Raw genomic sequence first — 12,691 nt, 5'->3', positions numbered from 1 at the left:
ATAGGAAACAAATAGGATTTTGACAGAAAAGTGGCATATTCAGATCTGATTTTAGGAAAATTATTTTGACAACTTGGTGGAGGAGGAATTGGAGACAGAAGGAACTAGAAACAAACAGACCAGTTAGGAGGCTATTATAAGAGGGGTTAAGGCTCTAGGACAATGGCTGTATGATGGAAAGTATGGGAATGAGCAACAGAGACATTAGAGGGATAGAATCTACAAGATGTGGCAAATTGATTAGGAATGGGGGTGGGGGGAGGGAGAGGGATGATTCCAAGGTTGTGAACCTTCAAGGAAGGTAGGACCCTTAAAAGAAATAGGGAAGTTTAAAGGGAGAAAGATGAGCTCTTTTGTGGATAAGTTTGAGGTGCAAGTAGAGCATTCAAAGAGGCTGTTTATAGAAATGATTATTTTTCCTCTGGTATTTAATAACTAATTATTAAATTAGGACCAAGGTTTTCCCCCTTTTCTACTTCCTTGTTCAGAAATCAACCCCTATAGGTTACCTTTGAAGTTCAGGGCTGATACTGAGAGGGAGAACTCAGATCTGTTCTAAAGGTAAAGTTAGGTGAATTAATGGATTCCACTCCATTGTGTTTTCTTCAGACAGGTCTGGGAAAATGTGGATTCCCCCTTTTGTCAGATGGTGGTACGGATACAGATAATTCTCCTTGACCAAAACTGAGTGATCAGAGTCATGTACCACAGACCGTCATTAGAATAGGCCCACTTCTCAATATAACATTAATTCTCTCATTGATTGTTAACCAATCAGAGTTGTTTTCCACCCTCAGGAACACACACTCTTCCAAGGGCATATAAGCATTGAGTGGGTTCCATGAGCCAAATGACCATCCTTTTATTAATAATATACTAACAATATTAATAAAATGATTAATTATCCAGAAACTGTGTCTCCTGAACTTTTTACACAATACAACCATCCATTGAGCAGTTAGTGCAAGAGAACTGGAATTCAGAAAAGAAATTAGGAATGGATGCACAGATTTTCAAGTCATCTGCATATAAATTATAATTTAATCCATGGGAGCTGATGAGGTCACTGAGATATGTTATAGAAAGGGGAAAAAGAAATAATAGTGAGGAGGAGAGAGTGGTTGGCAGTATCAAAAACTAGAGATGTCAAATAGAATGAGGATCAATAACAAGCCATCAGATTTAGAAACTACGAGATGACTGGTAACTTTGGAGAAGGTGATTTCAGCAAAGTGTTGCCATGAGAAGCCAGATTGCAAGGGGCAGAGGAGTGAGTCAAAGATGAGGAGGTGGTGGCTTCAATTGTAGGTTATTTTTTTGAGGAGATTGGTAGTTAAAGGAAAGAAAAATGTGGGATGATAGCTTAAGGAGATGATAGGATCAAATAAATTTCTTTTTTAAGGATGAGGAGCATATTTGCATATTTGCAGGCATCAGGGAACAGGTCAGTGGATTAGGAACTATTGAAGATAAGAGAGGAAGAGATGGAATGATTTAAGGGGCAGGCTCCTGGAGGAGATAGGAGAGAATGGGATCAAAAGCACAAATAGAGAGATTGACCCTTGCAAGAAGAAGCACTAGCTCTGACTTAGAGACTGGAGAAAAGGAAGAGAATGGGAAGATATAGAGGAGTTTTGAGGCATGAAATTGGGGAGGAGGTCCCTATAAATAGACCAAGGGGCAAGAGCCTCGAGGGTAAAGGATAGAGTATAGTTGACATAGTTAACAATAGAGTCAAGACATTGAAGGGAGGAAAAAAAGGTGGTAGACTAGAAAAACAGAGATGTGAAAGGATTGGTGTTCATAACAAGCATAAAATAGGTTAAGAAGAGGGAGAAAAGGAAAAATAAGAGATTATGTAAAGCAAGAAAAGTTTCAGATTGGGCAAAGCTCATTTATTGGTGGTGGCCAAATTAAGGGAGTAATGAATGACCTTTAATGTGAATGACTTGGGCAAAGTGAAGCTGTAAGTCCTAGGAACGTAAGTGGTTAGTGAACGTGGAAGCCAAGGTGTTCAAGGTTACAGCAACATGCATTTTGAAGTCTATGATAGAATCAGGCGTTTGAGTCAATTAGGTAGTGAACTTGAAATAGATGAGACTTGGAAATGGATTTCTACAAGAATCTGAATAGGAGGATATGCAGATAGCATGAACCTCAAAGGAGAAGAAGTTGCTGAGGGATAGGGGCATCGGAAAACTCTGGGAGTGGTATTGAGAAGCAAGGGGTATGTCTACATGTCCTGGCCCAATGTGTTGGCAGACACCCCCAATCAAAACTGGAAGGAATGTCCAGAGATGCTGTGCTACCATCAGGAGCCAGTTTTCCAAAGGTCCAAGAAGAAGGAAAGATTGTGAGAGATTTTGGATGTAGAGAAGTATATTAACAATAGAATAAAAATTCCAAAGGGTACAATGGAAGGAGAGAGCAGGGCATGATAGGGACTTGGAAGTTTAAAGGCTACAGTCCCTGGGGATGAGAGTGTAAGAAGCAGGGAGAAGAGTTGTATATTTGAACCTCAGAAGAGTCTATGTTTCTTCCACAGAGATTAAAACAAACAAAGATGGGAATTTGCTAGTCAAAGTATTGGAGAAGGGCTGAACTAATAGGGCTTCCACCTTTTAAGGATCCTGTAATGATGGAAGGAACCCTAAGTTTGTTCTCTCACAAACACTGGCAAAGAAGGGGTTTAACCAGTAAGGAGATCAGGCCCTGGATCTGCATCATAAATAGGACCTTCTAGGTCCTTGGGTGTGGCTTTTTGACTGAGCCCAAGTTTTACAGAACAAATTTGTCCTGTGAAGTTCAGATTCAGTCAAAGGGCCGCACTTGAGGACCTAGAGGGCCATATGTGACCTTGAGGCTCCAAGTTCCCCACCCCTGACTGTGGTTTAGCCATGCCTTCTTCATTCTGTGTTTATGGAAATGATTTTTAAAAATCCATTCATAGAATTTGACATTTATCATTTGATAAATTTAATATTATTTGTAATATGGATTGCAATTGTCAGACCTTAATGGGAACTTTCCTGCTTAGTTTCATGCCCACAGGTATGATGTTCACTGAAGGAAACCTGGACTTGTGGGGAGAACTTGAGCTAGGATGTGAGTGTTTCATTAGAAGGCACAAACTTGAAAAGAAAGGAAGATGGAGAAGTCACATGGAAAAGTAAAGCTTCGAGGGAAGTTGCAAAGATTGTGGGTGGAACAATAGGGCAATTATTTGACATGATCTTTCTAAAAACAATGATAATGTTGATTTGATTATGGTTCTCAGAGTAAGAGGTGAAAAGTGAACCAGTAGGGCAGAAAACGTCGGGGAAAAACCTGAGCCTGGATAGTCTCAGGGACTGCACAGTCCAGTGACTTAGTAATGCCTAGAAGTGATCTCTGGCAGCCCAGTTTAGGGGATGATGGGACAGCAGCAGCAAAGAAAAGAGAGGCAACTGGGCTCGGTATCTGGGGAGTCCTGGGGGTTTCCTGAGCCACCAGGAGACAAAGATGGAAAGGTAAACTTAAGTGAAAGGTAAAAGTGGGGGAATGGTGCTGCTACAGTGTCCCTAAACCTGTGAGCTCCCAGCAGGATACAAATAACCTCAGATCCAAGCAGAGAGATGTAAGTATATATATGATAGCCTGCCCTGAGGATTTGTCCATGCTGGCTGCTGAGAATATGCTGTGAGGAGACATGGGACCAATTGATAGTTTACTCACGCCATATGCCCATGCACTGAAATAATTTTTCCATACCCATATGAGTTTATCCCAGGAGGTTCCTATGCCATTTCCTCATCATGGGAATTATAAGAGGTTGTACCTATCTGTATGTGCAGAGAACGACTACTTCTTGATTCTCTTCTTTTGTTATTTACGCTGCTTGTGCTTTTTTTTTTTTATTGCAATTGGATTGATGCCTCTTGCACGATCTGATAATAGAGAATGCTGTACTGGATGAGGGCTCAGGCCATGCAAAACTGGTGACTCAAAGCAGTCGCACTGCATCTGGGAAAAATATTAAAGGACTCTGGATCCAGAGTTCTCAGGGATTTCAAGGATTTTCATTTTTTCTTTTATCTAACATATTAACTATGACACTTTATGTCATCTGAAACTTACTTTGATAAGGGGAGAAATAGGGGATGGTTTTAATTCTGCACAATGAGCACCCAATCTGGGTGACCCTGGGCCTGGTATTTCTGCCACCTCCTCCCTATGTAGAGGGATGTTGCCATATAGAAGGGTGAAGCTGGAAGATGGCAGATTAATAACTTTTTCTAGGTCCTTTAACTTTTCAAGTTTCAAAGAGAAAAATAAAAAGAATTGTTCACCATGTGTAGAGCAAGTACAGCTTAATCCATCAGACAAAGGAGAGAAAACCCCTAGAAGTCAAAGTCCTTTTGAATGAATACCAGAGAGCTCAGCATGCCTCTCCCACCAGACTTCATGCTACCATGGAAAGAACACAAACTATCTTGCAGGCTTGTTACTGGGAGCTACCATGGGGCTCCCCGCCCTCCATTGCAAAGCACAATCCCTGCTCAGCCCATCCTGTATCCAATAAGTATCAAACACTGACTTCCTAGCCGCATAAGGCTGAAAGAGTGAAGGGCTAAAACATATAACCTGTCAGCCCTAGGTTAGAGATGTTCAAGTCTTCAGGGATTCTGTGAGATATACCTTCTCTATGTTCCCCATATCCTGTGAAAAGCAGCAGACATCTAATTCAGCCCAGCACTGAGAAGAAGAGGGAGGATGGTGGGGAAGAACATTGAAATGAGGAATTAGGGCAAGGGGCCGACGTGGATTGATGCACTGAACCTGGAAGAAAAGGCACCTAAACTCAGTTAAATCCAGTGGTGAGAACCTAGGTTCACAGGTCAGGGAGCCAGTTTAGCACCCTCTTAGAGGATACTGAGGTCAGAGAGCCAGGCCAGCATACCTTGTATTCCCTAACACTCAATATCTGAGGTAACCTTGCATCCCAGCCACAGGAGTATGCCCACCAGCAAAGAAAGAGAAACCAGAAAGAAAATGATAGCAAATTAAAAACAAGCAAACAAACAAAAAAAAAAAAAAAACCCAACAACTTGGAAAACCAAAGATGGCAAGAGCAGAGCCTTCAGAGTTGGATATGGCTCCTGTGTCAGAAGTCTTTTAGCATTCTCTGGGAGTGGGCAGAGATTCTATCAGCCTCTCTGGTCTAATATTTATGTAAACTCCAATGTATCAAGAACCCAATTAACCAGAAAGCTCATAAGCAGAATTGTTTCCTCACTCCCATAACTCTGAGGTACTTGGAGATTCTGAAGTACCAACTGGAGCCTGAGATTCTAGTCCTTGCTCTGCCATTAATTAGCTATCTGAATTTAGATAAGTCATTTCACCACTCTGTGACTCAGTTTCCTCAGCGTTTATATGGGGATAATAATATTTCACTCCTAACTTCACTGACGAAACTACCAATACATCATAATTTTTTTTTTTGCTTATTTCACAGGGTTGTTTTGAGAATCAAATAATACAAAAGAAGTTTAGTTGCTTCAAAATAGCTAAAAGTTGGGGCAGCTAGGTGGTGCAGTAGATAGAGCACTGGACCTGGAATCAGGAGGACCCGAGTTTAAATCCAGCCTCAGACACACAACAGTTACTAGCTGTGTGTGACTCTGGGCAAGTCACTCAATCACCTCACCAAAAATAAAAAAATTAAAATAAAAAAAAAACCAAAATAGTTAAAAGTTCTATAAAGTCAATCAAGTGGTAGATATTTATTAAATGCCTACTGTATGCCTGCCCTCATGCTATGTAGTAATGGATAAAAAGTAATGAGTATAGTACAGTGGGAGAACACTGGTTCTTGAGTCAGCAAACCTAAGTTCAAACCCTCCCTCTGACAGGTGCTACCTAGGGCAAGTCACAGCCTCTGTGGGCTTCAGTTTCTTCATTTGTAAAATGAGGGAAGTTGGACTAGACCAGGGGTGGGGAACCTGTGACCTTGAGGCCACATGTGGCCTTCTAGGTCCTCAAGAGCAGCCCTTCAACTGAATCCAAACTTCACAGAACAAACCCCTTAATAAAAGGATTTGTCCTATAAAATTTAGACTTAGTCAAAGGGCCGCACTTGAGGAACTAGAAGGACACATGTGGCCTTCAGACCACAGGTTCCCCACCCCTAGACTAGACAGTCATTCTATGTCCTTTCCAGCTCTGTATACATGATTCTATGGCTCCTGTTCAACTCCTCAAGGAGTTGAATAAATAAGACACAGATAAACTGTCTTATAGATGCAAAGTAGTATTTGTATCATCTGGATACTGGCAATCCAGGTGCAACATATGATAATGTTCCCTTAGCCAGGATATTCTATATAATCCTGTTCTCTATTTTCCCTTTTTTTTTTTTAACCGTATTGGATAAACGGGAGTTGACTGTATAACTTCAAAACTGGCATTGTTGGCCATGGTCGTGTAGTGAAAATGTTGGCTACAACTCAACTAGTGTGGGAGAAGGCTGAAATGGTCCAGTCTCATTTGAGCACAGATGGGGCTTGGATATTTTAGGAGAGGCTAGATGCACACTTTTCTGAAATGTTGGAGAGGGGATTAATGTTTCTACCAGGTGTTGAACTAGATGACTTCTAAGGTCTCTTCCAGCTCTGGGGTCCTGTGGATTTTCTCATTCAATCATCCAGTGATTTGGTAACCATTTGCTTGCAATAATGAGAGCCCTGGCTGGCAGTCCTCTGGCCCACAGTGCCAACCGGCCCAGATGCACTTACCCAGAGATGCTGTATTATGATAAATGGATGCTCAGGCTGCTACTTACACAGCAATAAAAGCAGCTCCTTAATTCAGGAGGCAAGCTGTGGGTGAGCCGCTGCTATTCACCTTCTGAGCTTAACAAGGTACCCCACTGGGCAGAAATAATTTTCCTGGGTGTGCTCCAAAGAATAAGTCATCTGGTGAAGGTAAACGTTTGTGCTAGAGCTGAAATTGCTGTTGGAATTATACTTTCAGTTAAGGGCAGTCTTTTAATAAGAGGCTTTGCATAGCATGTACGCTTCACCTAAAATAATGATTTTTAGCCACAATTTCCCAAATGAATTTCACACTCCAAGCTTCACGTTGCAAGGAGATAAAGGACCCTGCCTTTGTTTGTTTCTGGCTTTGTCCAACTAGCAGGATAGACAGTTTGGAGAATCACCCATGAAGCCCTCTACTTCTGATAGAATGTAAGCTTCCTGGTAGCAGAGTTCATTTCATTTTTGTCTTTGAATCCATAGCTCCTAGAGCAGAAGTACTTGATGTACGGGAGTCCCTGTGTTTGTTGATTGAATGATTGTAGTATAGAAGCTGGGAGTGAGAAATCTTACAGATTTTATAGTGTTTAACTTTTTCAAAGTTATCTTATAAAGATTGTCTCAATTTCCCAACATCACAATGAAGTAGGTAAAAAAAAAGTTTCATTGGTGAGATTGGTAGTATAAATATTATATATGTGATAAGGCATCTAGAGTAAGGTTGAAGCCCATAGAAATATCCTAGTCCTGGTAAGGTATAGCTTGGCGGTCAGCATTGTAATTCTAGATGAATGTTCGGGCTTCTAAAGTCCCAGAGGCCACTTTTCTTCCCCATCTCCAGGAGCAGACAGCCAGCACTTGAAATGACCCTTCAAAGCAGGAGACACAGGCCTACTGTTTCTGGATGACTAGCCCAGCCATAATTGACTTCCCTTAAGGCCTCTCTGTCAGTGTTTGCTCTGGTATCAGTCTCATTTGCTGAGAAGTGCAGGTGCAGCACCAAAAAATTTAGGGGCTAATCTCCTATGGTATATTCTCTCCTCTCAGGGTTTTTAGGACACTGCTCTTTCTTGGTACTCTGATCACTACTTCTCAGTCTCTTTTGCTGGTACATCTTTCATATTACACCCCCAATCTCTACTCTCTTTTATAATTATCATCTCTATGCAAGTAACTCCCAATGTAAATAACCAGCTTAATCTCTCTCCTGAGCTGTATGTAGTCACACATCTCCAATTGCCTACTGAATGATTTCTGAGATGTCACATAATCATCACAAAATCATCATGATACACACTGAATTCATTCTCTTTGCCCACAAACTCACCCCTTTTTCAAATTCCCTATTTCTATCAAGGATATCGCCATTCTTCCAGTCACTCAAGATTACAGCTTTGGTGATATCCTTAATTTCTTACTCTCTCTCACCCTACATATTCAATCAATTGCCAAATCTTGTAGTTTCCACTGCTACAATTTTTAAAAATTCTATCCCTTCTCTCTACTCTATACAGCCACCACACTGTCACCGCACTGTTCATCTTCTCTTTTCTGAACTGAAATGCTCTAGTCTATCCTTTAAACAGCTGCCAAAGTTCAAGTGTGGTCAGAACAATATTTCCCAGAGCTCTTACCTTTTGCCAGGGTTCCACATCTGTGCAGGCTAGGTTAGTTTTTCCTTTAAACTTATTAAAACCAGAGGTGGAGCCAAGATGGAAGAGAAAAGGCAGGAAGTTGCCTGAGCTCTTTCCAATTTCCCTTGAAACAACTTTAAATTGTACCTCAAAACAAATTCTGGAGCAACAGAATTCACCAAAGGATGGGATGAAAGAATTTTCCAGCCCAAGATAACTTAGGAGGACTGCAGGAAAGCTCTGTCTCATTTGAATGAAAGGGGAACATAACCCAGTACAGTCAATGTCTGGGCTAGCCAGCAGGAGACCCCTACCCCTACACAGATCAGCAATCAAGGCACCATGGTCCAGCTCAACAGGCCAGAGGCACACTGGGCCAGCTGTGAGGCTCCCAGCCATGATGCAACAGGCTAGTGGTCAGGCATGCTCAGACGCCCTGGCTCAGCAGGCTAGACTAGGCTAGATGACCCCAGCATAGCAGGTGAGCTGCCAAGCCCAAAGGCCCCAGTGCAGAAAGCCAGTGACCTTGGCCCCCAGCACAAGAAACTTGAGACTCCTGTGCCCCAGAAGCAGAGTTCAACTTTAAAAGTCACAAAATAGGCTAGAAAATGAAGGGGGGAAAAGCAAATAAAAAAAGTCCTGAGCATAGAAAAGTACCATGGTGACAGCGAAGATTAAAACACAGATTCAGAAGAGGACAACAATGTCAGAACACCTACATGCAAAGCCTCGAAGAGAAATATGAATTGGTCTCAGATCCAAAAAGTTCTCCTCAAAGAGATCAAAAAGGATTTAAAAAATCAAATAAAAGAAGTAGAAAAATTGGGAAAAGAAATGAGTTATGCAAGAGAATCATGAAAAAAAAGTCAACAGCTTTGAAAAGGAAACACAAAAAATGGAAAAAGAAAACAACTCCTTAAAAAGTAGAATTGGTCAAATGGAAAAGGAGGTACAAAAATCCACTGAAGAAAACAACTCCTTAAAAGTTAGAATTGAGCAAGTGGAAGCTAAAGAATCTAGGAGATATCAAAAATCAATCAAACAAAATCAAAAGAATGAAGAAATAGAAGAAAATGTAAAATACCACATTGGAAAAATTATTGACCTTTTAGATGCAGGAGAGATAATTTAAGAATTACTGGACTATCTGAAAGCCATGATTAAAAAAAAAAAGGCCTGGATAGCGTCTTTCAAGAAGTTATCATGCCCTGATATGCTAGAACCAGAGAGTGAAATAGAAATTTAAAGAATCCACCAATCACCACCTGAAAGAGACCCCAACATGAACACTCCCAGGAACATCATAGCCAAATTCCAGAACTCTCAGCTCAAGGAGAAAATACTGCAAGCAGCCAGAAAGAAACAATTCAAATATCAAGGAGTCACAGATTTAGCAGCTTCAACATTAAAGGATTAGAGGGCTTGGAATATGATATTCCAGAAGGCAAAAGAGCTTGGACTACAACCAAGAATAAACTACCTAGCAAAAATGAGCATAATCTTCCAGGGGAAAAAACGGATAGTCAATGAAATATGGGATTTTCTTTTTTTTTTTTAATGATAATTTTTCTTTTTTTTTTTTGTTTTCAATATTTACTTCCACAAGATTTAGAGTTCCAAATTTTCACCCCATTTTGCCCCTCCCCCACCCCAAGATGGCATGCATTCTGAATACCCCTTACCCTAGTCTGCTTTCCCTTCTATCTCCCCCCCCTTCTCTTATCCCCTTCCCCTTCAATTTTCCTGTAAGGCAGGATGGATTTCCGTACCCCATTTCCTGTATTTCTTATTTCCCAGTTGCATGTAAAAACATTTTTTTTAAACATGTGTTTTTAAAACTTTGGGTTCCAAATTTTCTCCCTTCCTCCCTCCCCACCAACCCTCATTGATAAGGCAAGCAACTAAATATAGGTTATATGTGTGCAGTTATGCAAAACGCTTCCATAGTAGACATGCTGTGAAAAACTAACTCTATTTCCCTTAATCTTATTGCCCCCCCATTTATTCTATTCTTTCTTTTGACTCTGACCCTCCTTAGAAGTACTTGCTTCTGATTACCCCCTTTCCCAATCTGCCCTCCTCTCTATCATCCCCCTACTCTCTTGTCCCCTCCCCCCCATTTTCCTGTAGGGTAAGACAGATTTCCATACCCAATTGAGTGTGTATGTTATTCCTTCCTTAAGTCAAATTCTATGAGAAAAAGATTCATTCATTCCCTCTCACCTTCCCCCGTTTCCCCTCCACTGTAAGAGCCTTTTCTTTTCTGTTTTTTTTTTGTGAGATAATTTATCCTGTTCTACCTCTCCCGTTCTACCTCTCCCTTTCTCCTTCTCCTAGTATAGTCCTCTCTCACCCTTAATTTTATTCTCCAGATATGACCCCTTCATTTTCAACTCACCCTGTGCCCTCTATCTATCTATCCATCTATCTACACACATATAATTTTTTCCCTCCAACTACCCTAATACTGACAAAGGTCTCATGAGTTACAAATATCATCTTTCCGTGCAGGAATATAAACAGTTCAACCTTAATAAGTCTCTTATGATTTCTCTTTCCTGTTTACCTCTTCATGTTCCACTTGAGTCTTGTTTTGGAAAGTCAAATTTTCTATTCAGCTCTGGTCTTTTCATCAAGAATGCTTGAAAGTCCTCTATTTCACTGAATGACCATTTTTCCCCTGAAGGATTATACTCAGTTTTTCTGGGTAGGTGATTCTTGGTTGTAATCCTATCTCCTTTGCCCTCCCGAATATTATATTCCATGCCCTGCATTCCCTTAATGGAGAAGCTGCTAAATCTTGTGTTATCCTGATTGTGTTTCCACAATACTTGAATTGTTTCTTTCTGGATGCTTGTAATATTTTCTCCTTGACCTGGAAACTCTGGAATTTGGCTACAATATTCCTAGGAGTATTCTTTTGGGGATCTCTTTCAGGAGGAGATCAGTGGATTCTTTCAATTTCTATTTTGCCCTCTGGTTCTAAAATATCAGGGCAGTTTTCCTTGATCACTTCTTGAAAGATGATGTCTAGGCTCTTTTTTTGATCATGGCTTTCAGATAGTCCAATAATTTTTAAATTCTCTCTCCTGGATCTATTTTCCAGATCAGTTATTTTTCCAATGAGATATTTCACATTGCTTTCTAATTTTTCATTCTTTTGGATTTGTTTTTACAATGTCTTGATTTCTTATAAAGTCACTAGCTTCCAATTGCTCTATTCTAACTTTTAAGGAAATATTTTCTTCAGTAAGCTTTTGGACTTCCTTTTCCATTTGGCCAATTTTGCTTTTTAGGGCATTCTTCTCCTCATTGGCTTTTTGGACTTCTTTTGCCATTTGGGTTAGGCTATTTTTTAAGGTGTTATTTTCTTCAGTATTTTTTTGGGGGTCTTCTTTAGCAAGCTGTTGACTTGTTTTTCATGATTTTCTTGCATCACTCTCATTTCTCTTCCTAGTTTTTCCTCTGTTTCTCTTATTTGCTTCTCAAAATCCCTTTTGAGCTCTTCTAAGGCCTGGGGCTGATTCATATTTTTCTTGGAGGCTTTGGATGTAGGAGCTTTGACTTTGTTGTCTTCTTCTGGTTGTATGTTTTGATCTTCTTTGTCACCAAAGTAAGATAATATAGTCTGATTCTTTTTGCGCTGCTTACTCATGATCCCGGCCAATTACTTGAGTTTTAAACTCTTTGTTAAGGTAAAAGTCTGCTTCCAATGTGGACAATGTATTGTCCCAAGCTTTGGGGGTTTGTACAGCTGTTTTCAGAGATACTTCTAGGGACCTGAAAATTTTCAGTTCTTCCAAGGTGCTATGATAAGGGGTGAGGTGTTTTCTCTCCACTGCCACAAGAAGCTTCACCACACCAGTGTTCCTCCTTGCCCCAGGACTGCCCCTCAGAACTGTGACCCAGATCCAAGCACCGGTAAAAGAAGAGGTTCCTGCCTCAGCACTGGCAAAGAGATCCCTGCAATCCCCCTCTGATCAGCCACTTGATTCCCCCTCAGTCTGTGGGCCCTAAGCTCAGGAAACAGCTGCGGCTCCGGGGGCAGCTGAGACCTAGCTCCTTCTCTCACTGCAGTCACAGACTTTTCCCACTGACTTTCCAAGTTGTCTTTGGCATTCGTGGGTTAAGAAGTCTGGAAACTGCCACAGCTACCTGTGATTAAGTCCTTTGAGGCCTGCTCCAGGGTTGCTGCCACCTGCGTGCCCATGCCAAACTGCGCTCTCTCCCAGCCCAGTGCGATATACCTTTCTGATCAAC

The sequence above is a fragment of the Vombatus ursinus genome, unplaced genomic scaffold (assembly GCF_900497805.2).
Source record: "Vombatus ursinus unplaced genomic scaffold, bare-nosed wombat genome assembly UNPS02014926.1, whole genome shotgun sequence".
Classification (NCBI taxonomy): domain Eukaryota; kingdom Metazoa; phylum Chordata; class Mammalia; order Diprotodontia; family Vombatidae; genus Vombatus; species Vombatus ursinus.
The sequence above is the reverse complement of the archived record's forward strand: the minus strand, read 5'-3'. Positions refer to the sequence as shown.